Source organism: Petaurus breviceps, unplaced genomic scaffold (genome assembly GCF_028583685.1).
Source record: "Petaurus breviceps papuanus isolate PSGF00001 unplaced genomic scaffold, PetGlider_PUasm1.0 99, whole genome shotgun sequence".
Taxonomy (NCBI): Eukaryota; Metazoa; Chordata; class Mammalia; order Diprotodontia; family Petauridae; genus Petaurus; species Petaurus breviceps.
This window is the reverse complement of record NW_027187465.1, coordinates 5,191,346-5,208,331: the sequence shown is the minus strand read 5'-3', so window position 1 is coordinate 5,208,331 and position 16,986 is coordinate 5,191,346. Positions and strand designations below refer to the sequence as shown.

Sequence of the window (16,986 nt, the reverse complement as noted above, 5' to 3'; positions counted from 1 at the left end):
TCTGCATCCTCTAACATTCAGCAACACTGGCCTCCTGGCTGCTCCTCACGTACAGTACTCCATCTCCCCACTCTGAGCACTTTTCCTGGCTGTGCCTCCTGCCTATAACACCATCTCCCCTCATCTCTACCTCCTGACTTCCCAGGTTTTCTTCATGTCTCAGCTAAGGACCCACTTACTACAAGAATCCTTTCCCATTCCTCCTTAATCTTAGGGCCTTCCCAATTCATCCTGTCTATATGTTCATATATAGTGGTTTGTATGTTGTCTCCCTAATTGGACTGAGGGCTCTTGGATGACAGGAACAGTTTTTCATCTTTCCTTGTATCCCCAGTGCCTAGCACAGTGCTCAACACATAGTAGGGATTTTAAAAAAATTATTAAGTGACTGGCTAAAGTCTGTTGTTTTTACATCACTTCCATTTCCCAACACACACACACACACACACACACACACACACACACAGAGCATCCTTTATGACAAAAATAAATAATTTTTAAAAGCTCAAGCATTCCCCCCCAAGATATAAAAATGTATTTTTTTCACTTCTTTGAGGAGGTAAGGGACCATTGGTGTGAAATATTGCATATAGTATTGCACTTTTCAATATGTAGGTTAATTTTGCTAAACTGGGTATCTTGGGGGGGGGTTCCTTTTTACTCTTTTTTTTATATAAGGAATGGCTCTCTGGGAATGGAAGAGGAAAAGAAGACATTGAGAAATATAGATGAGAATAAAGTTTAATGGGGGAAAACATATAATACAGAGGGAAAAATTTCAGCCAAACTGACCCATCACATAACTCTGAAAGTTTATGCAGCATCCCACAGCCATATTCTCCAACAAAAAAGGGAAGGGGGTTTGTCTTCTCATCTCTTCCCTGGCCAAAAGTTGGTCATGTGCTTATAGTGTTCAGTTTCATTTTTATAGCTTGTTACATTTGCACTAAGGTGGTACTTGAGAATATTGTTTTTCTGGTACTGCTGATTTCATTCTGCATCAGTTCATATATATCAATAAAGCTTCACTCGAATTCAGCATCATTACTGGTGAGTCCCACCAGCCAATCAGGCTTGAAGGTCCCCCTGATGATCCCCTGAAATAGAAATGAGAATGTAATGAGGGTCATCACCTCCTGCTCTACCTGGGGTAATCCCCTTGGAGCTGGGTCCGCCTCTTGGCTGCTTCTGGTGAGACGTGTGCTTTGGTCTCTGAGACTAAAGGCATGTGAGAATGAAGGTTTCCAGCTGGTCTTCGTGTACTCCCCTGTGATGGAAGGAAGGGGTGCCATAGTGAAGGGAACATATCAGTGGACAGGAAAAACTTCCCATTTAATGGACTTCAGGGAGACAGACTCCTCCTTCTCTTCCTGTCTATAGCATATGTGGGGTGCTCCCGCAGACTCCTAGACAGAGAGCATTGCTGCTGGTACCTGAGTTCATGAGCTTGTGTGAGTAAGGTTAAGGCTAAATCTGAAGTCCCTTGAATTGTTGTCCTTTCCTCAAACCTCGGTCAAGAGATCCTGAGTGGGGCAGCTTTTAGGTTGGGCAGCCAGCTTCTAAGTTTGAGAGGTTAAAAGCTCCTGGCTCTGGGTGTCAGTCATACATCAGGTAAAGACTTCTGAAATAGCTCCTCCGGGAAGAGATGACCATGGCTAGGAGTCCAGGCCATGTTTCTGCTATTTCTAGTTAAATGGGTGCTCCTGGTTGGTAAACTTCCATTAAGCTGATCCTCTGCCCTAGCCATTCCTAGTGTCACCAGTGAAGGTGGAAGAAACCCAGCTCCAACGTGCTCCCCAGAAGGGATGGCCACTGTTACACACATAAACAAAACATGGAATGTTAGAGGTGGGAGGGGCCTTGGAATGGGAAATGTCAGACCTGTAAGGGCTCTTAGAACAGGGAATGTCACGGCTGGGAGGGGTCTTAGAATAGGGAATATCAGAGCTGGGAGGGCCTTGGAACAGAGCTAGAAAACATTGCCAGTATTTATTGCAAATAAATCAAATATTGCGTTTTAAAGTAGGCAGCTAGAAGAAAATGAACATTTATTACATGCCTAATATGTCCCAGGCATTATGCTAAGAACTTTGTAAATATAATCTCATGTGATCCTCACAACAACCCGAGGAGGTAAGTGCCATTATGATCCCTTTTTTACATTTGAGGAAACTGAGGCAAATAAAGGTGAAGTGACTTGCCCAGAGGCACAGCTAGAAAGTATCTGAGGTAAGATCTGAACTCGGGTCTTCCAGGCCTAGCAATTTATCCACTGTACCAACTAGCTGCCTTAAAGGTTGAAGGAGCGAAAAGGACCCACGTGAACAAAAATATTTATAGCAGCCTTTTGTGGTGGTCAAGAACTGGAAGTCGAAAGGATGTCCATCCATTGGGGAGTAGCTGAACAAGTTGTGGTATATGAATTTAATGGTATACTATTGTGCTATAAGAAATAATGAGCAGGCAGACTTCAGAAAAACCTGGAAAGACTTATATGAACTGATGCTGAGTGAAGTGAGCAGAACCAGGAGAACACTGTATACAGTAACAGTCACATTGTACAATGACCAACTTTCATGGACGTGGCTCTTCTCAGCAATGAAAGGATCTAAGACAAATCCAAAAGACTCATGATGAAAAATGCTGTCCACATCCAGAGAAAGAACTATGGAGTCTGAATGTGGATTGAAGCAGGCTATTTGGTCTTTTTTTCTTTTGTCTCTTCTTTCTCGTGGTTCCTCCCAATGGTTTTAATTCTTCTTTATATCATGACTAACGTGAAAATATGTTTCATATTAAAGTATATGTAGAGCTTATATCAGATTGCACACTGTCTTGGGGAGGGGAGGAAAGAGGGAGGGGGAGAAAACTGAAAACTCAAAAGCTTATGGAAGTCAATGTTGAAAACTAAAAAATAGAGAGAGATGATAGATAGATAGATAGATGATAGATAGATAGATAGATAGATAGATACATAGATGATAGATAGATAGATAAATAGATAGATAGATAGGTAGATAGATAGATAGATAGATAGATAGATAGATAGATAGATAGATAGATAGATAGATAGATATCCCTTTCATAATCAGACTCCTTAAAGAAAAAGCCCAGAGGAACTTTAAGGTTCCTTGATGCAACTCTCTGTTTAGAGATGGGAAAACTGAGGCCCAGAGAGAGGCAATGGCCTGTCTATGGTCAGAAAGATAGTGAATGGAAAAGATGCCAACAAGCTCCCTGAGAGCGGGGACTGTCTTTTGCCTTTGTTTGTACCTCCAGCTTTTAGCACAGTGCCTAGTACATAGTAGGTGCTTTCTGAACATCACCTGACTGATCGCTTCTGATGCCAAGCCCAGAACTTATCCTCACTAGGATTCAGAAGGCCAGGTCTCCATGGAAGTCTGGAAACCTCTATCAGAGACATCAGAAGGGGAAAGGTCTCCTTGGTTCCTGGACATTTCGAGCCTGGCTTGGGGCTAGCTCCAGTAAGCCCTGTTGCTGGTTGTCCTCATGCTTCACAGCTGGCTTTGACACCGCATCAGCTCAGAATGCTCTCTTACCTTGGAATGTTGCTTCCTTGCCATTCCCAAAGAACCCGCTGTGGCATTGTAGTCTTTGCTCAGATGTTTTCAGGGAGGCCGTGGAATTCTATTTTATGTGGAAAAAAATTGCTCCACTGACAGAAAGACCATGGAAGGCAACACAAAATTAGTGGAAACAACATGGGACTAAGTGTTAGGAGACCTGGATTCTAGTTCTGACCTTGCCACCTGCCTAGGTGGTTACCTTGGGTAAGTCATTTCTCCTTTATAGTTCACATTTTCTTCTGAGTACAATTGAAAGTTCACTGACCTAAAATTCTGAAGACACCAGGCTTAGGTTACCAATTTGCAACTTACTCCAACTAAAATCCCACCTTCTACAGGAAGCCTACCCCAACCCCTTTCAATTCTAGGGCCTTCCCTCCCTTCACTTTTTCCTATTTATCCTGTATATGGCTTGTTTGTATATATTGGTTTGCATGTTGTCTCCCCCTTTAGACTGTAAGCTCCATGAGGGCAGGACCATCTTTTGCCTTTCTTTGTCTCTAGGGCTTTGCACAATGCCTGGCTATCTGTACACACTATAGCAGTTCTCTTTGTGGTGGCCAAGAATTGGAAATCAAGGGGATGCCTATCAACTGGGGAATGGCTGAACAAGTCGTGTTATATGGATGGAATGGAATACCATTGTGCTACAAGAAATGAGGAGCAGACAGACTTCAGAAAAACCTGAGAAGACTTACATGAACTGATGCTGAGTGAAATGAACAGAACCAGGAGAATATATGACCTTGGGCGAGTCACTTCCTATGCCCTGGCCTCAATTTCCCCATCTACAAAATGGGGAGAAAACATTTGCCCTGTTGACCTCAAAGTTGTTGAGGAGATCAAATGTAACAACGAATTGTAACCATAGAACATAATTAAAATAGCAAGTCATTACTTATTTTGCCCTGCTGGACAATAGCAATGATCATAGTAACAATGAAAGAATTTCTTCCATCACAAAGCCCTTTCCCCACAACAAGGTTGTCAGGTAGGCTCATGAGGTCATAGGATTCTAGATCTCAAGCTGAAAAGGACTTTTAATAGAAGGCCATCTAATCCAATCCCCACACACAAAAAGTGGGGGAAACTGAGGCCCAGAGAGGGGAAGTGACTTATTCACTGTCACTCAGCTTGCAAGCAGCAGAGCTAGTACTCAAACCCAGATCCTGTTGCTCCAAATCTAAAATTCCAGCTTCAAACACTTACTAGCTGTGTGACCCTAGGCAAGTCACATACCCTCTGTTTGTCTCAGTTTCCTCATCCATGAAATGGGGGTAAATACCTCCCAGGGCTGATGTGAGTATCAAATTTTGTAAATATATACGTACATACACATATATACATTTACACACATAGATGTATACGCATGTGTGTATATATACTGCAGATTTGAAAGCACTATGTGTTGTTACTATTACTATCATCTTTATTCATTTCCACTGTATCACTGTCTCTTCTCCCCATCTAGAATATCTTCTAGCCATTTCTGCAGCCATCTAATCAATCACCCAACACACATTTATCGAGCACTTACAATCTGCTGAGCACTGCGCTTGTTACTGGTGTAATAATATCACAAAACTGAAACAGATTCTGCCTCCAGAGGGCTTCCGTTCTATTGGGTTATATTAGGGAGAACATAATGTACACAGCCACGTTCGATGGGAGTAATAAGGGAGCCCTTCCTCGGCCCCACATCCCGAGACCTGGGCAAGGACAGGGGCCCCTTTACAAGGGACATGTGCTCTGCCCGTCATTTTAAGTCATGCCACAGTAACTCCTGACTGGTGTCTTGGTCCTGATGACTGAAGCAACTGGACCATGGGGAAGCTCTCCCCTCAGTAATCTCTTAGCATTGTAGAAAGATGCCGCCCTTTCTATTTGGGGCTACTCTGGGAAGTTCTCATCTCTCCCCTAGGCTTCCATCAAGGTTGGGGAGGGGAGGGGAGGGAAGACTTTTATCTCCCACTCACCCCACACCCGACAGTGACAATAGAACATTGTCATTATAAGTACTATGAGCGATATAAGTGCTATGAGTACGGTAAGTACTTACAAGTGCTATAAGTGCAATGAGGACAGTGGCAGCTCCCTGGGGTCCAGCAGCCCCAAAGCCACATGTGACCCTCTAGGTCCTCAAGGGTGACCCTTTGCAGCCTTGAGGCCACATGTGGGCCTCTAGATTCAGCCCTTTGACTGAATATAAACTTCACAGAATAAATCTCCTTGGATTGAGTCAAAGGGCTGCACTTGAGGACCTAGAGGGCCACATATGGCCTCGAGGCCGCAGGTTCCCCACCCCTGGTCCCGCCTGCGCCTGAAGCACCCTCATCCATCAAGGTCATCCATGTGCTATGAGGCTCTCAGTGTGAAGCGCGCAGCCCAGTCTATGGTGGCACATCCAGGAGATGTACAAGGCTCTATTTGCTGAAGAATTGGAAAGAAAATCAATGAGAACATTGTAGCCAAAGCAGTTTCGGAAGAAGCCCAGTCTGCCCAGAAGTGAATATTACTCGGGACTAAATTGTTTTTCTCATCGGGCAGTTTGTTCTAAAAAGTCAGGTCTAGCCTCCCTGCGAACCCCATAAGTCTTTCAGTTGGACTGGAAACTCCACATTTTTCCTTTTTAGAAAAATGTCAAAGACATTCCTCTGTTTCATTATTCTCTGTTGTTTCTACTTTTCCTGCTGGTAAATTGCTAGCAGAGGGAGGCCAGAGTCTGCTGCCTTCAGGGGCTCCTGCGCCAGGCCCAGGCTGGACGCCGGCCCAGACTGTCTGGACCGGGCTCAGCCCTGGACAGCCCCGTTGTTTGACTTGGCCGGCAATGGGGATTCTTCTCTGCCGACCCCCCCTCCCCACCAAGCCCAGGAGGCCAGGCCGATTTACAGCATTGACCCCCGGAGAGGGAGGCTGGGCCAGATGGGCCCCCTCCCCCCAGTACCCTCACTTGTCTTAGCAGGCACGGGCTCCCTCTCCATCTGTCTCAATTGGCCCCTTTCTCATTTTCTATTTCTTACTAGATTTCTCTCTGTCCACCTCCATCACTCTGAGGTTATCTCTTTCTCTGGGTCTCTGTCCCTGTTAGTCTCTGTATCTCTGTAGGAATTCTTCTCTGGCTCTCTGTATCTCTGTTTCCACATCTGTGTCTCCAAGCTTTTGTTCTCTGTCCTTCTAAAGGGTTTTTTTTTTTTACGTCTGCCTCTTGGTGTTTCTGCATCCAGATTGCTGTCTCTCTTGGTGTCTGTGGGCTTTCACTTTGGTCTCTCCAAATAGGTGTTTATCTCTGGCTCTTCGTGTGTCTCTGCCTCTCTGTGCCTGACATTTTTTGTCTTGGTCTGCTCTGTCCCTCTTTCTAGATCTATCTTCCCTTTCCACATCTCCCTGAGTTCCTTCCTCCCCCCTCTCACTTTTATTCTTATTGTATCTTCTATATACTTCTTCATTCTCTCTCCAGTATCTGTCTCCTCTCTAGCCCTATCTCTCTTTCCTCCCTATCTCTGTTTCTGTATATGGCTGGGTCTTTTTCTCTCTGTGTCTCTCATCTCTCTATCTTTGTGTGTCTGTCTCTTTTCTCCCTTTTCATCTCTATCACTCTCTGCCTCCATCTCTGTCTGTCTGTCTCTGTCTCTCTGTGTCTCTCTTCCTCTCTCTCTTTGTGTCTGTCTCTCTGTCTCTTTGTCTCTCTCACTCTGTCTCTCTCTGTCTCTGTCTCTCTCTGTCTCTGTCTCTCTGTCTCTCTCTCTGTCTCTGTCTGTCTCTGTCTCTGTCTCTCTGTCTCTCTGTCTCTCTCTCTGTCTCTCTCTCCAAATCTTCTTCTTCCCCACTTCACCCATATCCTTCCTCCTTTTTTTTGAGTCCCAGCCCTATAATAGTCTCTTAAACACTATGATTCTGTGATCCCATGATTTCAATCTCTCACTGAGCTGCGGGCATAGACATTCCTGGAAATTCCTGAGAGCAAGGTCAGCAATGCCACAAAAGCAGATGTTTTCCCCATTTCCATGCACTTTGAAGTAGCCTTAAAATATGACAAGAAGCCTAAATTTGGAGTAAGGTGACCTAGTCTGACTGTACCACTGACCAGCTGCATGCCATTGGATATATTCGCTCAGCCTCATTCTCCCCGACAATAAAATGGGCATAATAATATTTGCACAATCCCTTCTATAATTTCAAATTCAACTTTAAAAAATACTTCTTTGTTGCAAAGTGTTGTGCTAGCCCCTGAAAGTACAGAGATCAAAATGGCACAGTCCCTGCTCTCAAAGAGCTTACATTCTCTAAGAGAAGGGGAGAAAGCCGGTGGCAACAAATCTAAGTTTTAAAGGAAAATGGGGATCTCAAAAGGCAGCCATGAGAAAGAACTGCACACTAGGCATGGAGACCGATGGAATGCACAAGTCTAGTCGGGCTGGAATGTAGTGTTAGTGCTGGTTAATAACTGAAGATGGAACTGGAAAGTGAAGGGCATTCCTAGGTACAGAGATGTGCTCCTTGCCCAAGGACACACAGTGCAGAGCCAAGACACAGACGGCCCCCCACTCACCTGACTCCCAAGTCAATGGGCGCTCCCCACGCTTCACTGAGCCAAGAATCGATGATTATTATTACTTGTCGAACAGCAGATCTCAGAAACACAAGCATCTGAGAGAAGGACTCTATTTGACTGGGAAGACTGGAAAGCAGTTTGCCTAAAGAGAGAAAAATAGATTTCAATCGGTATTTTTATACCATGTAATGAGGAAGCAAATGAAATAGGAAAAGAAATATGTGGAAAAAAAAACACATTAAAAGAGAACAGAAGGAAATACCTTTCACAGCTATTACTAGTGGAAGAAGTCCTTCCTAGAGAAGGACGAAGGAATATAAAAATTAACAGTTTTGACTTTATAAAAGGTAAAAATTCTTGTACAAACAAAATCAATGCAATTAGAATTTAAAAAAAAAGAAATTAGCGATTAGTGAAAACTGTGAAAACACCAAAAATGAGCCATGAATTCATCAGAACTTTCTAATTAACAATCTAGAATTATGAAAAAAGTCACTAAATTGTCCACGCCCTTTGACATAGAGACACCCTACTAGGTGAAAACTTGAAAAGCCCGATGCCCAAAATATATAGGAAATTGGCGAAATGAAGTTGGACAATATATCAATATGTGTCATTATTATATTAATTTAATTAATATTAATAACATGCAATGATATTTTACTAAATTAAAATATCAATATATCATCTTGTTATTGATACATTGATTTAATATATTAATATGTAATAATACATTTCTACATTGTTATATTACTATGTAACAGTATATTAATGTTTTGTCCTAATTTTTTATATATATTATTAAAAGATATATATAAATAGTGTTCAAAAGACAAAATGCAATCAGCAACCATGTGGAAAATGTTCCAAATCACTAAAAAGAAATGCAAACTAAACCACTCCCAGCTTTCTAAAATTTCTAAAATTTCAAGAATCCAGCCCAAATGTTCACATGGAGTATTTGTACCCGACCTGTGGCAGAGCATTCCGAACTCATATTGGTCTGATCAGCCATGGTTAGTCTCACTGTAACTTGAGTCTAACATAGTTGTGCATTTGGGTCCTCTTGGAGAACTAAGGACAATAACCAACCAACCAATCAAATTGCAAATATAATACAATACAACAGTCGATGTTGGAGGGGCTGTGGGAAGATAGGTACAATAATACACTGATAATGAGTCTTGAATTCCTTGGAACTTTCTAATTAACAATCTAGAATTATGCAAAAAAGTCACTAAATTGTCCACACCCTTTGACCTCGAGATGTCACTACCACTAGGTACATATGCCAAAGAGGTCAATAACAGGAAGAAATGTCCCACATATACCAGAATATTTACAGTATATGTGTCATGTGGAAAAGGATGTAAACAAAGCACGATATTAACACCAATAACCAGAATATATATAATAGCACTTCAGGGATCTCAAAGTGCTTTATGTGTGAACTCACTTGCGCCTCACAACTGTAATACTACTATCATCAATCTCATTTTACAAATGACTAAATTAAGGCAAAAAGAGGGTAAGTGACTTGTTCAGTGTCACACATTCAGCTAGGAAGTGTCAGAGGCAAGATTCAAACTCTTGTCTTCCTGACTTCAAGTCCTGAGCCCTTTCTGTTGCACCATCTGGCCACTCATTCATAGGGGGAAATCTTAAACTGTAGAATGTGAATGAAATGGAATATTATGGTGCCCCAAAGAACAACAAATATTAATCAGTCAATTAACAAGCATTTGTTAATTATCTGCCATGTTCTGGGCCCTGTCTCTGGTGCTGGGAATTTAATAATGAAGAATGCAGCACGAGACTTCAAGAAGAGTGAAGAAAGTAGAACCAGGAAAACCCTCTACCTAATAATGGTGTAAAGGGAGGTGTTGCTCAAGGAGAGCAGAGCTCTGATCCAATGCCATGATCAATATGGGTTCCAGACAACAGGTCCAGCTCTCAGCACCTAACGTATAGTAGGTCAATAAGAAGAAATGTTTCTTCATGGTGTAGAAATATCAACACCAATTTCTAAGTAGAAAAGTGGGGAATCATGGGTACAAAACGTTCAATACTCTCTCCTTTATGACTACTCTATCAACTGGTTTTGCTTAATCATTTTGGGTTTTAGTATCCTTTTTTTCTAGTTGAAAGGGTTTTAGGTGGGAAATGGTAGCGATATAAGAAGCAAAATGCATTAAGAAAACATTTTTAGACATTTTTTAAAACCACCAGATGAAGCTGATTGAGTAAATTGGGGGCCAAATGCAAGGAGCTAGTAGGCATTAAAATGCCCACTCTGTGCCAGGCACCATGCCGAAGATTCCACAAATATTTTCACCCAGAGCTCTGGGACGGCCAGTGCCCCTTAGCTGGTCAGAGCGGGCTTATGTTGAGTCAGAGTTTCCTTTTCCATGCAGGACCCTGAGCTGAGAGGGAGCCATTAGGGGAAGGAGCCCTAGGCTAGGATTGGAGATGCATAAGATGGACTCCTGGACAGTCCACCAGTTTACTGGGCGACCTCAGGATAACTGCTGTGCCTCTCTGGGCCTCCAAGGCAGGTCAGCAGCTTTGTCCTGAGTGCCTGCCATGGGCAAGGTCACCGAATGAGGGGACCGGATCAAATGATCCTTAACTTCCTTTCCAGCCCAAATAGTCTACGACTTCAATTACTCCTTGACGCCAAGTGGAGCCATGCTCAGCTGCTGATGGAGACTCGGGGAGCAAACGCAATCTACCAATGCTGCCCCAGCAGCATTCAGTAACGTGGGAAATCACACACAAATGGCGAGAAATAAAAGGCTTTATTGACTCCGAGGCGGCTTCCCATGGACAGTTTGATTTTTTCTCATCCCCTGCTGTCTGCATCAACTAGGATGCTGCAGACAAGAGCCTAAGAGGGGAACAGGGGAGCCCTGAGGCTTCTCTGGAACAGAGAAAAGGCCTCTGGAGAAGCATAGAGTTATGGGATATTACAGTTGGGAGGGGCCTCAGAACAGGGGATGTCAGGGCTGGGAGGGGCCTGAGAACAGGGGATGTCAGGGCTGGGAGGGGCCTGAGAACAGGGGATGTCAGGGCTGGGAAAGGCCTGAGAACAGGGGATGTCAGGGTAGGGGGGAGGCTTTAAACAGATGTCAGAGCTCCTTAGTCAATCCCCATCTGAACTTGTGTTTAACTATGAACTTCAGGGTTCAAGAAGGACATTTGCTAAGCTTGAGAACATCCAGAGGAGTCTTGAATCCAGACCCACTGAGGTTCTCACTGCTTGAATACCTCCCGTGGCTGGGCCAGACATTGCGCTGGGCTCAGAATCAAGAAAAATCATCTTCCTGAATTCAAATCCAGCCTCAGACACTTACTAGCTGTGTGACCCTGGGCAAGTCAGTTCACCCCGTTTGCCTCAGTTTCCTCATCTGTAAAATGAGCTGGAGAAGGAAATGGCGAACCGCTCCTGTATCTTTGCCAAGAAACCCCCAAATGGGGTCATGGAGAATCAGACATGACTGAATACCAACAAAAACAGTGGAAAATACCCTAGTTTTAGAGTAAGGAGACCCTAAGAGGCCATCTGATGGTCCTTGGATGTGGCCTTTTGACGGAGTCCAAGTTTTTAGGACAAATCCTTGTATTAAGGAGATTTGTTCTGTGAAGTTTGGATTCGGTCAAAGGGCCACACTCAAGGACCCACATGAGGCCTCAAGACCACAGGTTTCCTACCCCTGAGCCATGAAGTCTGACCCTTTCATTTTACAGAAGAAGAAACTGAGTCCCAGAGAAATTACATGATTCATTCGTGGCCACACAGGTCACGTCAGAGGTCTTCCTGACTTCATGTCCAAGCAGGCCGCAGCCTGACATGGCAGTGAGTGAATCATTTAAACTCTGGGACTCAGCATCTTCATCTGAAAACGTGGAAGTTGGATTGTAGGGATCTAAGGTCCTTTCTGACTTTAAATCCCGTGATCCTGTGCCTACCACTTTTTCCCCCTATATATTAATAATCATTATTATAACTAGCATTTTTATATCACTTTAAGGGTTGCAAAACACTTTACAAATATTATCTCATTTGTAACTCACAACAAAGTGGGAGACCGGTGCTATCATCATTTCCTTCATTTGACAGATAATGTAACTGAGGCAGACAGGTAAAATGACTTATCCTTGGTCACCCAGCTACTAAATATATGAGACTGGATTTGAATTCAGGTATTCCTGACTCGCAGAGAAGCTTTTCTGCCACCTAGATGCACAATTTTATATATAATTTATATAAGTAAGAATACTTGTGTCCAGAGAAAGGGAGTAACCCAACTCACGGATGGCAATTATGTTGTTGTTTCTGACTCTTCATGACCCCATTTGGAGTTTTCTTGGCAGAGATACTGAAGTGGTTTGCCATTTTTATCCTGCCAACAGAGTGAAATGACTTGCCCAAGGTCACGCAGCTAGGAAGTGTCTGAGGCTGGATTTGAACAAAGATCTTCCTGACTCCAGACCCAGTGCTCTATTCACTGCACTGTCTAGTTGTTCCACTCATGAATGGAAGATCCAGAACAAGCATCTAGAATTCTCACTTTCCAGTCTAGAAAAGCACAGCTCCTCACTGGTCCTTCCCTGGGAACGGCAGTGGTCAAGTTTCCCGGGCACAGAGGGGCCTGGGGGGCCTGAGATCAGTGCCCCACGTAGCCACCTCTGTGTTCAGGAGGTGGGATGGCACCATGCCGTCCCCATAATGAACGTAACCCATAAGCAGATGAAGCCATGTGTGAAATCCGCACACAAGATGAACCACAGAGTTTCCCGGGCTGTGCTTTGGAGCTGTGTAATTAACTGTAACTGAAATATTATTTGATCTTTTAGGTGGAAAATCAAATTGTGTTGTGTCAGACATGAATAAATACACATCTGGAACATTTCTGCGGCTGCCCCCCCCCCTTCTCCACCAGCCCGACCCTCCCCCCCACCCTCCACAGCTAGAAATTCATTCTCCCCTTTTCAACCTTCCTTTGTGCCAGCCTGAAAGAGCCCCATTGTCCTGGGGGGGTGGGGAGGGCTGGGCTTGGTGTGTCTGTTTGACAGGGAATGTGATGAGGGGGAGGGAGGGGAAGGGGAAGGCAGGGGGAGGAGATGCAGGCGGGAAGAGAGAGAGAAGGGCTCTTGAGGCTTTGGGACGAAGAGCAGGTGCAGAGAGACCTCTGGCCAGCCCAGACTGGGGAATTGTCCTAAGAGATTAGCCCTGGGACCTTGGGTCCAGCCCCTTGACCCTCAAGAGAGAAGGGCCCACAGAGTCCAAGAAGCAGAGACTTATAAAATATCAGAGTTGAAAGGGTCCCTAAAACATAAATACAGAAAGACAGAGGGTGTGTTAGAAAGGCGAATTCAGAGCCAGAAGGTCGTTGGAGGATGGAATTGAAGAGCTGGACTGTCTTGTTGTTTGGGCTTAGGTCTCCAAGAAGACCAGTGACATCAGAAGTCTTGACTTGCAAGTGAATTGGATTTAAGTGAGGCAGGGCTGTGCAGTCACCAGCCTCACTCTCTTCGAGTCCAGAAGGGAGACAAAGATCAGGACAAGTGGTGATGCCCCTGAGAGCCAGAAGGGACCTTGGTGATTGTGTTCACAGTGGCCAGTAGGGTCCAATCCTTCCACATTACAAATCATAACAGTGAGGCTTAGAAAGAGCACAGAGATTTCTCAAACCAACAAAACTCAGAAGGAGAATAGTCAGTCATCAAATGCAAACCTTGGCAGAATCAGGAAGTCAGTGGAGTCGGAGTTCCACTTGAGCTGGCTTCCATTTTTAGCACTCATCTCTGTCCCTTCAGGGCTCCTCCCTCACCAGACATTCTGTCATTGTTGGAAAGTGACAGAAGAAGTCACTATATGAGAAAGGACGTTCAGAACCACCCAAGAATGGAATGAGCAGCTTTGTCAAGTTCCCCCATCAGCCAACCAAGGTCTCCAAGTACAGGCCAGAGAGCCACTTAACTGGGTGGCTGGGGCAGGGGGGGATTCCTGATTCATAAAAGGGATTACCTTGGTGACCTTTGAGGTCCTCCCCCCCATCTCTGGGAATCTGCCACAAAAACAGTTCTTTTTCTAGCTCTCTGGAGTTTACAAAGCACTTTCCACATATCAGGGTGGGGCCAATTGAGTCAATCACTGGCCCCACCCTGCTTAGTACTGACACCTTTTATCCAGTGAGATCACATCTGGTTTGAATCACAGGTGTGAACTAGGTGAGAACAAGGCCTGGAGAACAACCCATCAATCCAACCAAGGCATTAGGTAGATGGGAGAAATCCTGGAAAGTCACTAGATAGATTGGAGTGTTGTTATTAGCAAAGAACACTTGGTCCCACCCTGTGGGTCTTCTGTGAAATGGAAAAAGCAGTTCAGAACCAGGGGACTGGAGCCTCTAGCCACATGATGGCAGGAGCCCTTCCACTGAAGCCACTGAATAGAAACCACTGGGGGGAAAGCCTCAGTCTTGTCTGACTAGATGATTTGGGGTCTTTATGGCAGGTGAGGATGGAGGGAAACACACTGGTGGGGAGTTATGCTCTAAAGCACTAGAAAAATTTACCCCCCAAACCCTCAGGACTATCCCTAGAACCCTGAGAGGAGATTTAGAATTGGAGAGCCAGCTGCTGCTGTGGGCAGGGATTGGGAGAGTAAATGCAGGATCTGGGTTACACATATATCAAGCCACTCAGAGATTACAGAGGCAGCAGAGAAATGGGCCAAGGACAGAGCCTTGGAGGGGTGCCCACAACTGATGGGCATAATATAGAGGCTGAACCTCTACAGGATGGAGGCTCCCCAGGAAGGGGGAGCCCACCACCCCGAGGCAGCCCATCAACTTTGGAAGAGTTCTCATGCTTTCAGGAAGTTCTCCTAACATGAGGGTTCTGGACTCAATGACAACCCTGAAAGTTCCATCCAGTTCTAACTCATATGACTTAAATATTTGGGTTCCATTGAGTCGTCAGTCCTATGAGTCTTAGATCTTACAGCATCTTCTATCTGTTGTTTTATAAGGAGAGAACATCGAGGAATGAGGGAACATGAGAATGGGGTAAGTGGAGGTATGGGCTGGGGGACAGAGGAAGAAGGAAAACCAAAACCTAGGCCTAGGGCCATAATAAAACGGGGTGCTTGGAACCAGTCACAGCCATGTGTACTTTCAGTCCTGCCATGATCCTGAACCCCATTTTCCACACCTGGGAGACGTAGGGAAAACAACCCTGAGAGAGAGACCCTGGGTTCAACAGGCTCAACTATTTATGACTTGTGTGGCCACCAGCAGTTCTATTCCCCTGTCTGGGTCTCGGCTTTCTCCTCTAAAGTAAGAAAATGGAACTAGATGAGATCAATGGTTCTTTGTAGTTCTAAACGTTAATGGTCTGTGTTCCAAGGCCCCTCTCAGCCCTGACATCCCTTGTTCTAAGGCCCCTCCCAAATGGGACATTCCCTGTTCTAAGGTGCCTCTCAGCTGGGACTTCCCCTGACCTAAGGTCCCTCTCAACTCTGACATTCCCTGTCCTAAGGTCCCTCTCAGCTCTGGCATCCCCTGTTCTAAGACCCCTCCCAGCTGACATTCCGCAGGCTAAGATCCTTCCCAGTTCTGACGTTCTCTGTTCTAAACACTCTTGAATCTATAAATTCTTTTCCACTTTCTTTCAGATAGAAAATCCTGGAAACCTCCATATCTACTACACCAACATCAGCAAATAACGAAGTATTCAAATTCATTGTCTTTGCTTCCTGGGCCAGTAAGAAGACCCAACACCCCAACACTAGGGTTTGGTCCTATTTCTGCCACTAACCTGCTGTGAGACTTCATGAAAATCACCTTCCCTCTCTGGGCCTCAGAATAAATCAAAGATACTTTTCTCTTGATTTTCTTTGCTTCTTTTCCTCTTTCCTTTTTTATTCCTTCTTTCTCTTTCCCTTCTTTGTTCTCCTTTCCTTCCTTTTTCTCTTCCCTCCCTTCCTCCTTCTTTCTCTCTTTTTTCTTCCTTCTTTTCCTCTTTCCCTCCTTTCTCCCTTCCTCGCTCTCTTTCTCTTTCTTTTTTCTTTCCTTCCTTTCTTCCTCTCTCTCAGGGAGGAAGAATTTACACCAGGGCATGAGCAGCAATCAGCCCTCGCAATGATGACAATGAGAGATGCCCTGGCCATCTGCCAAGCTAAACATTTCAGAACTTTTGCGGGGGGAGTCAATGTCAAAATTGTCTACACTTCGCATGTTTGTTTAAGGCAGCAAACAAGATAGTTTGTGATTTATCCTCTGCCTGGACTGGGTTGGGCTGGATTGGGAGGAGTCCAGTGACCACCTGCAGATTTTGGGCCTTTGAATGGGGAGAACCATGGAGGGCACCATCTGACGAAAGGCCCACAGCACCTATGGGGAGAGCCTGCCTTCCTGCAACCGATGATTTAGTGTCCAGCAGCCTGGCTCCAGGGAGACAAGAGGCCAGGATAACAGCCCCGACCTGCACTATCTTGTTCTCCTCCTCCCCACCTCACCCACTCATTGGACCCCAGATCTACCACTGGAAGACACCTCAGGAGCCAACTGGTCCAGCCCCCTCACCTCTTAACTGAGGAACAGAAAAGTTCAGTGACTTGCCCAAAACCACAGAGGTAGCAAGCATCAAAGTTAAGATGTGAAGGCAAGGCTTGGCTCTGTAAGATCAATGATCATTTCATTATACCATGCTGTCCTCTCTTTTCTCCAGTGATCTATCCTGTCTCAAAAGAAGAAAAGCTCGTAAATTGTTTTACTCTGAGGGGGGAAAAAGAAAGGAAGGAAGGAAGGAAGGAAGGAAGGAAGGAAGGAAGGAAGGAAG

General features: G+C 44.7%; 1 long non-coding RNA gene across 2 annotated transcripts; it reads right to left on the bottom strand.

Moving 5' to 3' along the window:
* Nucleotides 1-723: 723 nt before the first annotated feature.
* LOC138156215 (uncharacterized) lies at nt 724-14,286 on the bottom strand. 2 transcript variants are annotated; one of them, XR_011167099.1, is made up of 4 exons: nt 14,171-14,286; nt 8,137-8,281; nt 5,647-6,017; nt 724-1,097 (listed from the first exon to the last, which is right to left on the bottom strand). It is a non-coding gene; the product is annotated as an uncharacterized lncRNA (long non-coding RNA). The 2 variants fall into 2 exon arrangements; XR_011167098.1 differs by lacking the exon at nt 5,647-6,017.
* Between the last annotated feature and the right edge of the window lie 2,700 nt (nt 14,287-16,986).